General features: G+C 40.7%; 1 protein-coding gene across 8 annotated transcripts in view; it reads right to left on the bottom strand.

Moving 5' to 3' along the window:
* Nucleotides 1–12,590, bottom strand: part of atxn1a (ataxin 1a) — a 390,269-nt gene that overhangs the window by 169,374 nt on the left and 208,305 nt on the right. For all 8 annotated transcript variants that reach the window (XM_078539207.1, XM_078539213.1, XM_078539212.1 and 5 more), the window contains one exon: nt 5,174–5,283. The gene's annotated coding sequence lies outside the window, so the exon portion shown is untranslated. The remainder of the gene's footprint in view (nt 1–5,173; nt 5,284–12,590) is intronic.

Raw genomic sequence — 12,590 nt, 5'->3', positions numbered from 1 at the left:
TGCAACTAATAGGGCAATTCATTCTTTAACAAGGTTACTTTTAAATTGGTTGCGGAGAACAATCCCTCGCTCTCTGCAAGGAGTCTTTCCTATATCAAACATGTTTCCATTTATTTAAACTCTATTTTAATAATTAGGCTAATTCTGATGGTTATGGGGCATGGTGGGGAGAACAAAAAGACCAAGTGAACACTTGTTATCATGCCCTTAAAGGCAAGTGTGCAGCTATTTCCAGTGATGCTTTAGTACTTCCTCCCTATCTCTATAGCCTCCTTCAACCCCACAATCCTCCAATCTCCACAATCCTCTAGTTCTGGCCTCTTGCTCATCCCAGTTTTCTTTGCTCCAATATTGACAGATATGCCTTCAGCTACCTAAACCTCAAGTTCTGGGATTCCTTCCCTCTGCCGTTCTGCCTCTACCTCTCTTTTATGATGCTCCTTAAAACTTACCTTTTTTTTTCCCCAAGAATATACTTTATTCATAAAATATCTGGAAGAGCATTACAAAACATTTCAAAATAGCCATCACAAAAAGTGCAATCCGATTCAACTTTTACACATGGATCACAAGGTGCATCAATACAATCAATGAATATTACAATCATTTCAATATGGTCATTACAGACAATCAGGCAATGGTATTGGAGTTATCAACATACATCATGTTGCACTCTGAGGTGCTTCAATACAATTATAATACAATTAGTATTCAATGCATACATTCATTGTGAGCCGTACAGCCCCAGGGGCTCTAAACAATTCCGAGCCCCTCGGTGCATTATGGCTCCTGCATACCCATAGTGTTCACAAATTGCTCACTTTGGATGGGCTGAGGAAACTGTCCTGAACCACCCCATTGGAGATGTTCCACTCAGGTGGCATCTGGGGATTCGTGCAAGGAACAAGTTTTGAATTGTTCTCTGTTGGAGAAGTTTCTCCGATCCTCTGCCCATCTGGGGTGTTGCTGCTCCCGGCTTCCCGGAGCTGGGGTGCGCTGAGCGCTTCACTGCTCCCAGATTCCTGGGGCTGGGGTGCGCTGGCCTCTTCGGGTTGTGGGAAAAGTTGGGGTGCGCTGCTCTCCTCATTGTCTCCAATGTTCTGGAGCTCAGGTGTCTCAACCTCCAACTCCCTAGAGCTTTGCCGCTTCTTCTGTTGGTGCCACCCCTGCCCTTCTTCGTCCGAAGAACAGCTGCCCTTGTCATCCGTGTCGGATGGGAGACGCCTCTTGCCACTTGTCTGGGAAGTGGCTTGGTCCCTTCTTAGTCCCTTCTTCTTTTTGGCTCTCTTTACCAGCTGCCATTCCCCCTGCTGATTTTCTACTGCTTCTTCCCCCATTGATTCGCTCTCCTGAGGAGTGGGAGGTTCAGGGGGCAGTGTAGTTGATTGGCTGTCTGCTGCCTCAAACTTTTCCTCCACCTTGTCTCTCTCCATGTCCTCCTTTGTCCCATTGTTCTTATTGGGGGCCTTAGTGGTTGGAGGGTTGCAAGTGTCCTTGATAGTATTGACACGAAGCATTTCATCTGCTTCCCCCTCGTTGGCTTTGGCTGCCTCTGCGTAAGCTTTTGGTTACCTGTCCTATTATTTCATGTGTTTTGATGTCAAATTTTGTGGTTTACTATGTTGAAGACACTACATAAATACAAAGTTACTGTTGTTGTTATTAGTAACGTCACCAGAGTGTATGACATAGGCTTGCACCTTCACACTCCTGGCCTCTTCCTTAACACCGAAGGTTATTGCCAAGCAAGAATTAAATTCCTGAAGGCTAAGTGGGAAAACTGAAGGGAGAGTCAGTGATCATTTATACCCACTTTTGGTCAAATTTAGAGTGTCATCCAGAGAGGGTTGGAAAGGGGGGAAAAAAAGTGTTTGGCTTTGATTTGACAATGCATATGTTCAGGAGCCATACAAGATTCATTGGTCAAGATAATTACAATTTTCTCCCAAAGTTGACTGTGGCTTCTTGTGTATACAAAGACGTGTTTACCGACAGATTACAAACCTTATATAAAATCACACAGAAATCCTACCCGTCGACTTTTCAGTTAGTAGTTTGGGGCCTGAATGTGCTACAAAAACTGGTTTTGTATAACTTTTGTCACCCTGTTGAAGTGCTAAGTGATTTGTATTTATCCCTCTATATTGATAATGGGCTGATCAGCTGTCCTCATAAAGAGCCTATTTCAATAAAGATTACTGCTATAGGATCATTATTTAATTGTTCTTATGGTTATATTTAGGGACAAAAAATAACGAGCACCACATAAATGAACCAATTAATTCTGTCTTACCCTCTTATGATAGCTTTAAAACCATGGGACAAACCAATTTATTTTGATCGATAAAACAAAAAAGGCATCAAGGTAAAAGTGGCATTTTTGGATTCTCTAGATTCCAATAATACCAGTTTCTTCAAATCAGTCCTTCTTAAATGGTCAGGTGATAATTACCCCACTGCCTTAGCCTGTGTCAAATGCTAATAAAGGAGGTCTGACTTACTTTCTATATTGTATATGGTAGATTAAATGTGACATCTTCCTCGAGGCTCTTGGGGAAAGGTTACTCTTGAAGCAAGACTACAACATGCCCATTTTATTTTTTTTTTAATCCATTAGGTTCCAAATTTGGTTTAATGTCTTTTAGTATGAAACTTGCAGCTTTTTTGCTGCCTTCCTTGTGCAACTGTCCAGAAATTGAAGACTTCTAGATGTCAGTTCTGTCATTAGATCTAGAATTCCCTTCACAGGTCAACTTTTTCACACTCACAGATCCAAACTTTCACCTTTTTCCTACAAGAGGCTTCACAGGCACCAAATCCAAGAAATGGTAATCTGACACATCTAACCAGGACTACTGGATTAACTCCAACTCCATTCTAAACAAACTTTTTAAAAACAGATTCCTTTTAACATCCACACTTCTACTGACCTTAAATATGCCACTGGCACAACACCTGAACCCTTCAGAATCTTGGAATATTTGGTATCAATGATAGAAAGCTTATGTCAACCAATGTATTTGAATACTACTTTTGAGTACATGCTGACTTTATCATGACACATTCGTAATTCCTTTGCGAGTGCATTGTTTGACCATTCTGCTTTGCACTATTTAAGTCTCAGCAAAGCATTAAAAAAACAATTCTGGATTAAGCCAACATGCAAATAGAACAGAGGAGCAAAAAGGCTGTTTAGCCCCTCAAGTCTGTTCCGCCATTCATTTAGATCATGGATGACTGCAACCTAACCCCATATCGGTTAGGTTAATAAAAATCTATCAAAAGTTCTATAATTAACAATTGATTTAGCATCAATTGCCATTTCTGAAGAAATTTCAAACTTCTCACACCCTTTGCATGTTTCCTAATTTCTTGAAAGGTCATATAGCAGTAAACATATACACACACAAAGAGAAATATAAAAGCTTTAAACTCACTGATGGTGAGATTTTTATCTGTGTAGATTTTGTTATATGGAATATTAACGGAAAACACGTAACATCGAACAGGTTTTAACCATATCCTGTACTTACTGAAGTTGTTTGCCACACATTTACACAGAATAACCAATCACTCTGCATGACAATGAAAGTGTGGCTAATGCATTTTGTTGAACCATGAGGGGATGTGCATTGGGAATATTTATTCCTATCTTAAAAGTAACTATTCTTCTAGTAGTAGCAATTTCTTCCATTTAAAATTAAAAAAAGGATGAAATAGGAATTGTTCTGCCAAATTTTCCACTGGAATTAATTCCCTGCAGCAATGTTCTCCACTTTGTGTCCAGAAATCACCGACTGATAGCAGAATATTATATGGTCATCCGCAAACCTCCAATATCTCAACCAAGTGGATAATTTGAGCGAGCCTCGACAATGGTCAGATAGCCTGCTGAAACTCAATGAATCAGTTAAGCTCTTGAAGACACTACCATGCATGATTACTTCCATAAAAGACAACAGGAACTCAATCAATTTTTATTCTCCCTAGTTTAGGCACACAGATGACAGAAAAGAAGGGCATCTTTCCACTAAGAAAAGCGATTAATCACCTATAGGATTCGAAACACAAAGGTTACTTGCTGCAAGAGATTCATATTCCTGGTCTGTAAGCTACTCCAAATGATTAGCTTTGTCCCCTGCCTGGGATCAGATTTAACTGTTTCTAACATCTGAATAGACCACAATTCTTCCTACACATGCTGCACGAAAGAATAATAAAGCTTCTCCTCTACAGGTTCATTCTTAATCCCACATCTCTTCTCAAGTAAGATTAAAGCTATTAAAAAACATTCCATTAACAGTGCCATGGGCTATACAAGGTGGGAATCTAGGTTCAGACAACAGACAAATGGTCAGACCATGTCCAGTCAGCAATATGCAAATTAACATGACTACCAAAAAAACACAATATGATGATTTGTATCACAAATCCATCATAACAGATCTTTGCCCAAATTCCCAATCTTCGCCAAAATCATGTGCCAACACAAAAAAAGATTAAAAACAAAACGAGAAAATATCTATAAAAAATCTATTCTGAGCTTGCCATGAGTTTTAACCCAATAAACTCATTTTAATGTATATAAATTGGTGGGGGGGGGGGGGTGCGAGGAAACAGCACACCATCTATGAGGAGAGGCCAAAGAAAAGGTTAATCTTTCAAATCTGTAGCATTTTCCAGTTTTGATGATGGGTCATAGACCTGAAACATTAACCTAACTCCCTTGTCCTTTCTCATAGTTGTTGCCTGCCAATCAGAAAATACTCGAAACAGAGTTACAGCATCTGCAGTCTTTCGCTTTTTGTCTTCTTCCATCATGGCAAGCCTATTTCAGTTTCTGAAAAGTGGACAAATATACAATGCATGTTGCAGTTTCATAGCAATTCATATTCTATGGGATTAGTAATAAATCTACATTACTGCTGCTTTCAGGTGGCAATTAAAGGCTCATCATACAGAGCTTTGCTCCATATCCCAAGGCTGTAAACAAGGAAGTGAAGAATGCTCTGGTTCCAGCATAATTCATTGACATTATATAGTTTACAAAAGCTTCAATACCTTTTGCAGGCCACTAACATTTGGTAAACCTTAGCCTATTGAACAATGGGGCACTGGGTGAATAGCCTCACAATAATGAACAGAATTGCAGTTCAAAGAAAACACAACATACCACGTGAAATGCAGCTCTTCAGTCAGCATCCATCAGAATCCATCCATCATCTCTGGTGTATCCATTACATCACAGATCTTCAGCATGTCTTAAGCATGAATAGTAAATGCCTGGGAACCAAGAACGAAGAAAACATCAAACATTATGCTATCAGATAACAATGTAAAATGCATTGCAATGAATTTTCATTGCACTTTGAGGATTGTGACATCTGTGCATGGGGAAGATGCCAGTATCAACCAGAGTGGCCAATACCGTGCACAGCAATTTGCATTTATATAGTTCCTTTAGTTTAACCCAATGCTTCTTTCAGGAAGGATGGAATCTAAGGCTAAGCAGGAATTTAGAACAGAATTAGGGAAGATAATTGATGAGGCATGTTTTGAGAAGGCTGTAGAGGGGAGAGAAGCACAAGGCTGAAAGGGTTAAGAAGAGAATTCCTGATGACGTGGATACCGAGAGCTCTGAATTAGTTGGAGTTTGAAGCACTTGTGAAGCTGGCAAAGACAGTGTTGAAAAATCAAGCCTCAAATTCACAAAAGCATAGCCAAGGGTTTCAAAGCTAGGGGTATGGTAGGGGTAAAAGCGGATGATATTTCCACTGTGAAAACAGACCCTTTCAGTGATGAACTGTGTGTGTGGTTAGAGATCCGAATTAAGTATGTATACTGTCAGGTTTAATCCTGACTATTAGTAGAAGAGATGGACTCCAGCTAAGGTGCAGTTTAAGTTGATAACTAAAAACAACTGGTTTGATTTCAGCAATGTTTAGTTGAAAGAAGTTCTGATTGTTGGACTGTATTAGAACAGCATGGCAACAGTTGTGGAGTCAAAGATGATGATGGAAACGTAAAGCAAAGTGTTGCTAGGTCAGGGCTATTATTGCAGACTGCCTCTATCAGCTGTCATTGTAATTAAATAAAAGTACAAAGCATGTAGCTTCACTTATCTACGTCAATCTTTGAAAAATAAAATCGATTCCTAGTTTAGAAAACTGAACAAATCCTTTAGCACCACAGGAACAAAAGTTTTCTGCTACCACCCACCACCTTTATAAATTATAGCACAAAGTTTGGTGAGAAGTTAGAAGCTGATACAGCACTTGAAATCATTTACAATTTTAGACCCACTTGCCAGGCTATTCCATACTTGGATTAGGGTTTACAGGAAATTAGGTTAAAAATAAATGATTTACAAATCTTTATTCAACAACCCATATAGCCATTTATCAAAAATTCAAAATGAAGCACTAAGTTTTCAAACATTCTATCTGAAAAATTATATACAGAAAAATACAAAGCGATGGAAAAAAAGCAGGGCAATGTGGTTAATTTTGACTATTAGTTCTGATGAAAGGTCATCGACCTGAAATGTTAAGTCCGTTTCTCTCCACAAATGCTGCCTGACCTGCTGAGTGTTTTCAGCATTTTTTTGTTTTTATTTCAGATTTCCAGCATTTTGTTTTTGTATTAATGGTTAATTCTGGATTGTTCCAGCAGAGCTGGCACAGGCACAAAAATACTTTTATGGAGTGAAGAAAGATAATTCACAGGAGAACAGAGACAGATATCATGCACAATTAAAGGCAAAAGCTGTTACTTGAGCAACTAGAAGTTCAATGGAGGTGTTAGTGAGTAACTCTCAGCTCAGTCATAGCACACTTGCATTGAGTCAGAAGGTTACGGGTCTAAATTCAGCAACTTGAGTACAAAAATCTAGGCTGACTCTTCAGTGCAGTACTGAGGTAGCAAAATTTTCACCGTTGGGAGGTGTCATCTTTTGGACGAGATGTTAAACCGAGACCCATATCTGACCTCAGCAAGTTCCCACAAACAGCAGCGTGGTAATAACCAGGTAATTGTTTTTTTCATTGTGATGTTGATTGAGTGATAAATATTGGCCAGGATACTGGATAACTCCCCAGCTCCTTTTCAAAACAGTGCCTTAAGATCTTTTACATCCACTTGGGCCTTGGTTTAATGTCTGATCCGAAAGATGCATCTCCCAACAATGCAGCACTCCCTCAGTACTGCACTGGAGTGTCAGTCTAGATTTTTGTGCTCAAGTTCTGTATTGAGACTAGAATCTAGAACAGTGTAATTCAGAGGTTACAATGCTATGAACTGAGCCATGGCTGACACAACTACTTGTAAGGGAACTTGCAAGTGCTATGTTCCTTTGCACCTGTTGTCCTTGTCCTTTTAGCCTGTAGAGACCACAGAATCGAACGGTGCTGTTAAGGAAGCCTTAGTGAGCTTCTGTGGTGCATCTGGTATTTGGCACACACTGCAGCCTTTTGCCAGTGCTGGGTGCAGTGAATGTTTATGGTGGTGAATGGGGCGCCAAACAAATAAGTTGCTTTGTCCCTGATGATGTCAAGCTTTGAGTATGGCTGGAGCTGCATTCATCCAGAGAGGTGGAGAACATTCCATCGCACTCGTGACTTGTAGGTGATGGAAAACCTTTGAGCATTCAGCAGAGCAGTCACTCTCCATAGAATACCCATATTAGAAGACCTGTTCTGAGCCAGTGTTTATGTGGCTGGTCCAGTTAAGTTTCTGGTCAATGGTGACTCTCAGGATGTTGGTGGCGATGATGTAGTGCTATTAACTGTCAAAGAGAGGAGTTTAGACTCTTGTTGGAAATAGTCATTTTCTAGCTCTTGTGCAACAGAGGTTATTTACCACTTTTCAGCCCAAACCTGGATGTTGTCCAGCTCTTGTTGCATTTGTCCATGAACTGCTTAATTATCCTGAAAAATAGCAAATGGGATTGAACACTGCGGTCATCAGCGAGCATCCCTGATTCTGACTTTATGATAAAGGGACGGTCATTGATGAAGCTTAAGATAGTAGGGCCTACTCTGTCCTGAGGAACTTCTGCAGGGTGGAGGATGTACTGGGAATAAGATGATTGACCTACAATAACAACCATCTTCCTTTGTGCTCAGGATGACTCCAACCAGTGTAGCTTTCTCCCAATCCTCACTGACTTCAATTTTACTAGAGCTCCTCAATGCCACACATGGGCAGTCACTCTCACCTCTCCTCTGGAATTCAGTTCTTTCGACCATGTTTTTACTAAGGCTATAATGGAGGTCTAGAGCCATGCACAGCGGAAACTGACCACTGATCAGCAGGTTATTGGTGAATGAATATCACTCAATAGCACCATCAATGACACCTTCCATCGTTTTGTTGATAATTAAGTGTATGCTGATGGGACAATAAGCAGCAGATTGTCCTGTCCACAAAATGCAGGACAAATCCATACCTGGGCAATTTTCCACAGTGTCGAGTTGACACCAGTGTTGTAGTTATGTGGAAAGAGTTTGGTTAGAGGCATGGCTAGTTCTGGAGCACTAATCTTTAGCAATTGTTATTGAGATGTTATCAGAATAGTCAGTTATTGGGATCCATAGCCTTTGCTATATCCAGTATGCTCAACCATTTTTTAATATCATGTGGAGTGAATCGAATTGGTTGAAAGTTGGCATCTGTGATGGTGGGGGCATCATGAGGAAGCCGAGATAGATCATCCATCTGAAATTTTTGGCTGAAGAGTTGTGAAAGCTTCAGCCTTGCCTTTTGCAATCACATTCTGGACTCCTCCATCATTGAAAATGGGGATGTTCATGGAGCCTCTTGCTCCCATCAGCTGTTTAATTATCCACCATCTTTCACCACTGGTCGTGGCAGAACTGTACAGCTTTACCATGATCTGTTGGTTGTAGAATTGCTTAGCTCTCTCGATGACATGCTGCTTCCGCTGTTGAGCATGCATGTAGTCCTGCTGTAGTAGCTTCACCAGGAATAGCACCTTAATTATAGGTATACCTGGTTCAGTTCCTTGCATCCTCTTCTACACCTTTCATTGAACTAGGGTTGGTCCCCTGGCTTGACACTAATGGAAGGATGAGGGATACACCAAGCCATCTGAGTATAGATTGTAGTGGAATACAATTCTGCTGCAGTGTCTCATGGATGCCAATTTTGAGCTGCTAGATCTGTTCTGAATCTCTCTCATTTAACAGGGAGATAATGGCACAAATAGCAATGGACCCTGTCCGCAGTGTGAAGACAGTACTTTGTCTCCACAAGAACTGAGCAGTGATCACTCCTACCAATATTATCATGGACAGATATACCTGTGATCAGTAGACTGGTGAGGACGAGGTCAAGTAGGCTTTTCCCTAATGTTCTTTCTTTCATCACATGCCCAGTCTGATAGCTATGCCCATTAGGATTCGTCAGCTGGGTCAGTAGTCATGCTACCAAGCTAATCTTGGTGATGGACAATGAACTCCCTAACCAGAGTACATTCTGTGCCCAAACTAACCTAGTGCTTCTTCCAAGTGGTACTCAACATGGACACAGGCCAAAAGATATGATTCAGTGAGTATGAATGTCAGACTTTTGCTCATCTCGCCTGTGAGATAGCTCTCCAAATTTTGGCACAGGTCACCAGATATAATCAAGAGGGACTTTGCAGAGTCAACTGGGTTGGGTGTGCCTTTGTCGTGTCCAAGTCCAATATTTTGGTCAATGTAGGGTGGTCCATTCAGTTTTATTCTTAACATACTTTGTTACAGCGGTTTTTGATGTTACAGTGATTTTTGATACAACTGAGTGATTTGCTGGGCTATTTCAGAAGGCATTTAAGTGTCAATCACATTGCTGTAGGGCTGGAATCATATTTAGACCAGATCAGTAAGGATGGCAGCTGTCCCTCCCTAAAGGATAGTAGTGATGCAGGTGGGTTTATATGACAGTTCAGTAGATAGTTTTTTATGGTCATCATCACTGATGCTAATTTTTTTAATTCTAGATTTATTTAATTAACTGAACTTAAATCCCCCTCCTGTCACGTTGGAATTTGAACTCTTGTCGCCATATCATCCAGGTCTCTGGATTACCAGACTAGTAACATAACTACTTTTCTAGATACCCACCACAGCATGAAAAATTGAAGTGTGGAGAGGAAAGAGATTTTTGTATTACCGTGCATAATTCAACATGTATTCATATAGTGCCTTTAAATGTAGAAAAATGACCTAAGACACTTCAAGGAAAAAATTTACACCAGGTGAAAGGAGAAGGGGAGACTCAAAGCTTGATCAAACAGATAGACTTTAAGAGGGGTGTTAAAAGGTGAATAGAGAATGGAGAGGTTTTTGGAAGAAATTCGAGAGCTTAGGGCCAAGGACAGGTACTAACAGTGGCAGGAAAGAAATGGGGAGATGTGCAAGAGACCAAAATTGGTTTAGGGCTACAGGAGGTAACAGACAAAAAAGGAGACAGCAAACAGGAGAGACTAAGGTGGGCCAAGGATGACTGTAGCAATAAGGAAAAACATTACTGCTTGGGATCAGAAGGGATCTAGCCAGGGTAAAATGGAATCCAAGACTGACAGGAAAAACTAATACAACAATGGTGATCTTTGAGCAGAAGATGCATCAGATACAGGCTAGGTAAATGGTATTGGAACCAAAACCATGACTTTATGGGTGAAGAGGGTGATAGAGAATATGACGAAAAAGAGATAGCATGTTTGATGCATGTCAGATGAATTCTTCAAGTGAGAACTAGGTCAAACCCGGAGGACCAGGTTGAGATGGGAATCGAGAGAAAAATAAGACTCGAAAAAGAAAGAATATGAGAATAGAATGGCAGGTAACATAAAAGGGAACCTGAAAATCTTCCACCAGCATGTAAATAGAAAGTTGGGAGTATGCAATGGAGTGGGTCCCATTAGGGACAAAAAGGGTGATATATGATTAGAGGCTTAGAAAAATGCTAGAATACTTAATGAGTGCTTTTTAATGGTGTTTACTAAGAAAGAGGAACCTGACAAAATAATCGGTAGAAGCAGACGGTAGAGGTAATGGACGGGGTGAAAATTGAGGCAGGAGGTACTGGAAAGGCTGGCTATGCTTAGAGTCACCTGGTCCTGTTGACTTCCATCCCAGGTTGAAGGACATTGGGGTGGAGATAGTGGAAGAGCTTTCCTTAATCTTCCGATCTTCACTGGATACTGGGGGGTGGGGGTGGTGGAAGGAGTTGCCAGATGATTGGGGAGTGGTAAATATGACACCTTTATTCCAGAAAGGGTGTAAGGACAGTTCTAGCAATTACAGGTCAGTTAGTTTAACATCAGTGGTGGATAGGAGTTTTAGAAACAATCAGGGAAAAAAAAAATCAACAGGCACTTGGGGAAGAGTTGGAGTTAATTAAAGATGGCAAGCATGGATTTGTAAAAGGCAAACTGTGCTTGACTAATCTAATTGAATTTTTTGATGAAGTAACAGAGATGGTTGAAGGGGATGTAATGAATATTGTCTCTATGGATTTTAAGAAAGCTTTTGACAAAGCAACACATAAAAGTCTGATTAGCAAAATTGAGGCTCATGGAATAGAAGGGTCAGCGTCAAGTTGCATAAAAGTTGGCATAAGGACAGGAAACAGTGAGTCACGGTAAATGGTTATTTTTCAAACTGAAGGATGGTAGACAGTGGTGTCCCACAAGGGTCAGTGCTACAGCCACTAAAAACAACTTTGTATTCCAATATCCATGTAAAGTTTCAAAATTTCCTGATGATACCAAAATGGAGTGGCAAACTTCGAGGATAATACTAACTGACTGCAAGAGGAAGGATATAGATAGGCGAGAAGAATGGGCAGGCAATTGGCAGATGGAATTTAATACAGAAAAGTGTGAGGCGATGTATTTTGACAAAAGGTATAGGGAGATACAATATAGATTTACTGGCACAGTTCTAAAGAGTGTGTAGGGACAGGAGACCTGAGGCTGCATGTGCATAGGTGACAGGATATATTGAGAAGTGGTTAGCAAAGCATATGGGATCTTAGGCTTCACCAATACAGGCACCGAGTACAAAAAGGAAGAAGTTATACTGATTCTTTATAAAACTCTGATTAGGCCACAACTAGAGTAGTGCACCCAGTTCTGGTTACCCCACTTCAGGAAGGATGTGAGGGTCACGAAGAGGGCATAGAGGAGGAGATTTACCAGAATGATTCCAGGGGTGGGGAATTTTAGCTACAAGGTTAAGTTGGAGAAGCTGGGCTGTTCCCCTTGCAGCCAAGGAGACTGAGGGGAGATTTAGTAGAGGTGTACAAGATTATGAAAGGTTTAGGTAAGGTAGACAAGAAAAAAACCTGTTCCCATTAGCTGTTCCCATGGCACAAGGACCTGGGGACATAGGTTTAAGATTCTGGAAGAAATGTCAGAGGAACGCGAGTAAGGATCACTTTTATGCAGCAAGTGATAATGACCTGGAACTCGCTACCTACGAGGGAGGTGAAAGCGGAGATGATCAATGATTTCAAAAGGAAATTGGATGGGCACTTGATGGAAAAAAACATGCAGGGCTACAGGGATAAAATGGAGGAATGGC

This window comes from Cetorhinus maximus, chromosome 3 (genome assembly GCF_964194155.1).
Source record: "Cetorhinus maximus chromosome 3, sCetMax3.hap1.1, whole genome shotgun sequence".
Taxonomy (NCBI): domain Eukaryota; kingdom Metazoa; phylum Chordata; class Chondrichthyes; order Lamniformes; family Cetorhinidae; genus Cetorhinus; species Cetorhinus maximus.
This window is presented reverse-complemented; position numbering and strand designations above follow the sequence as displayed.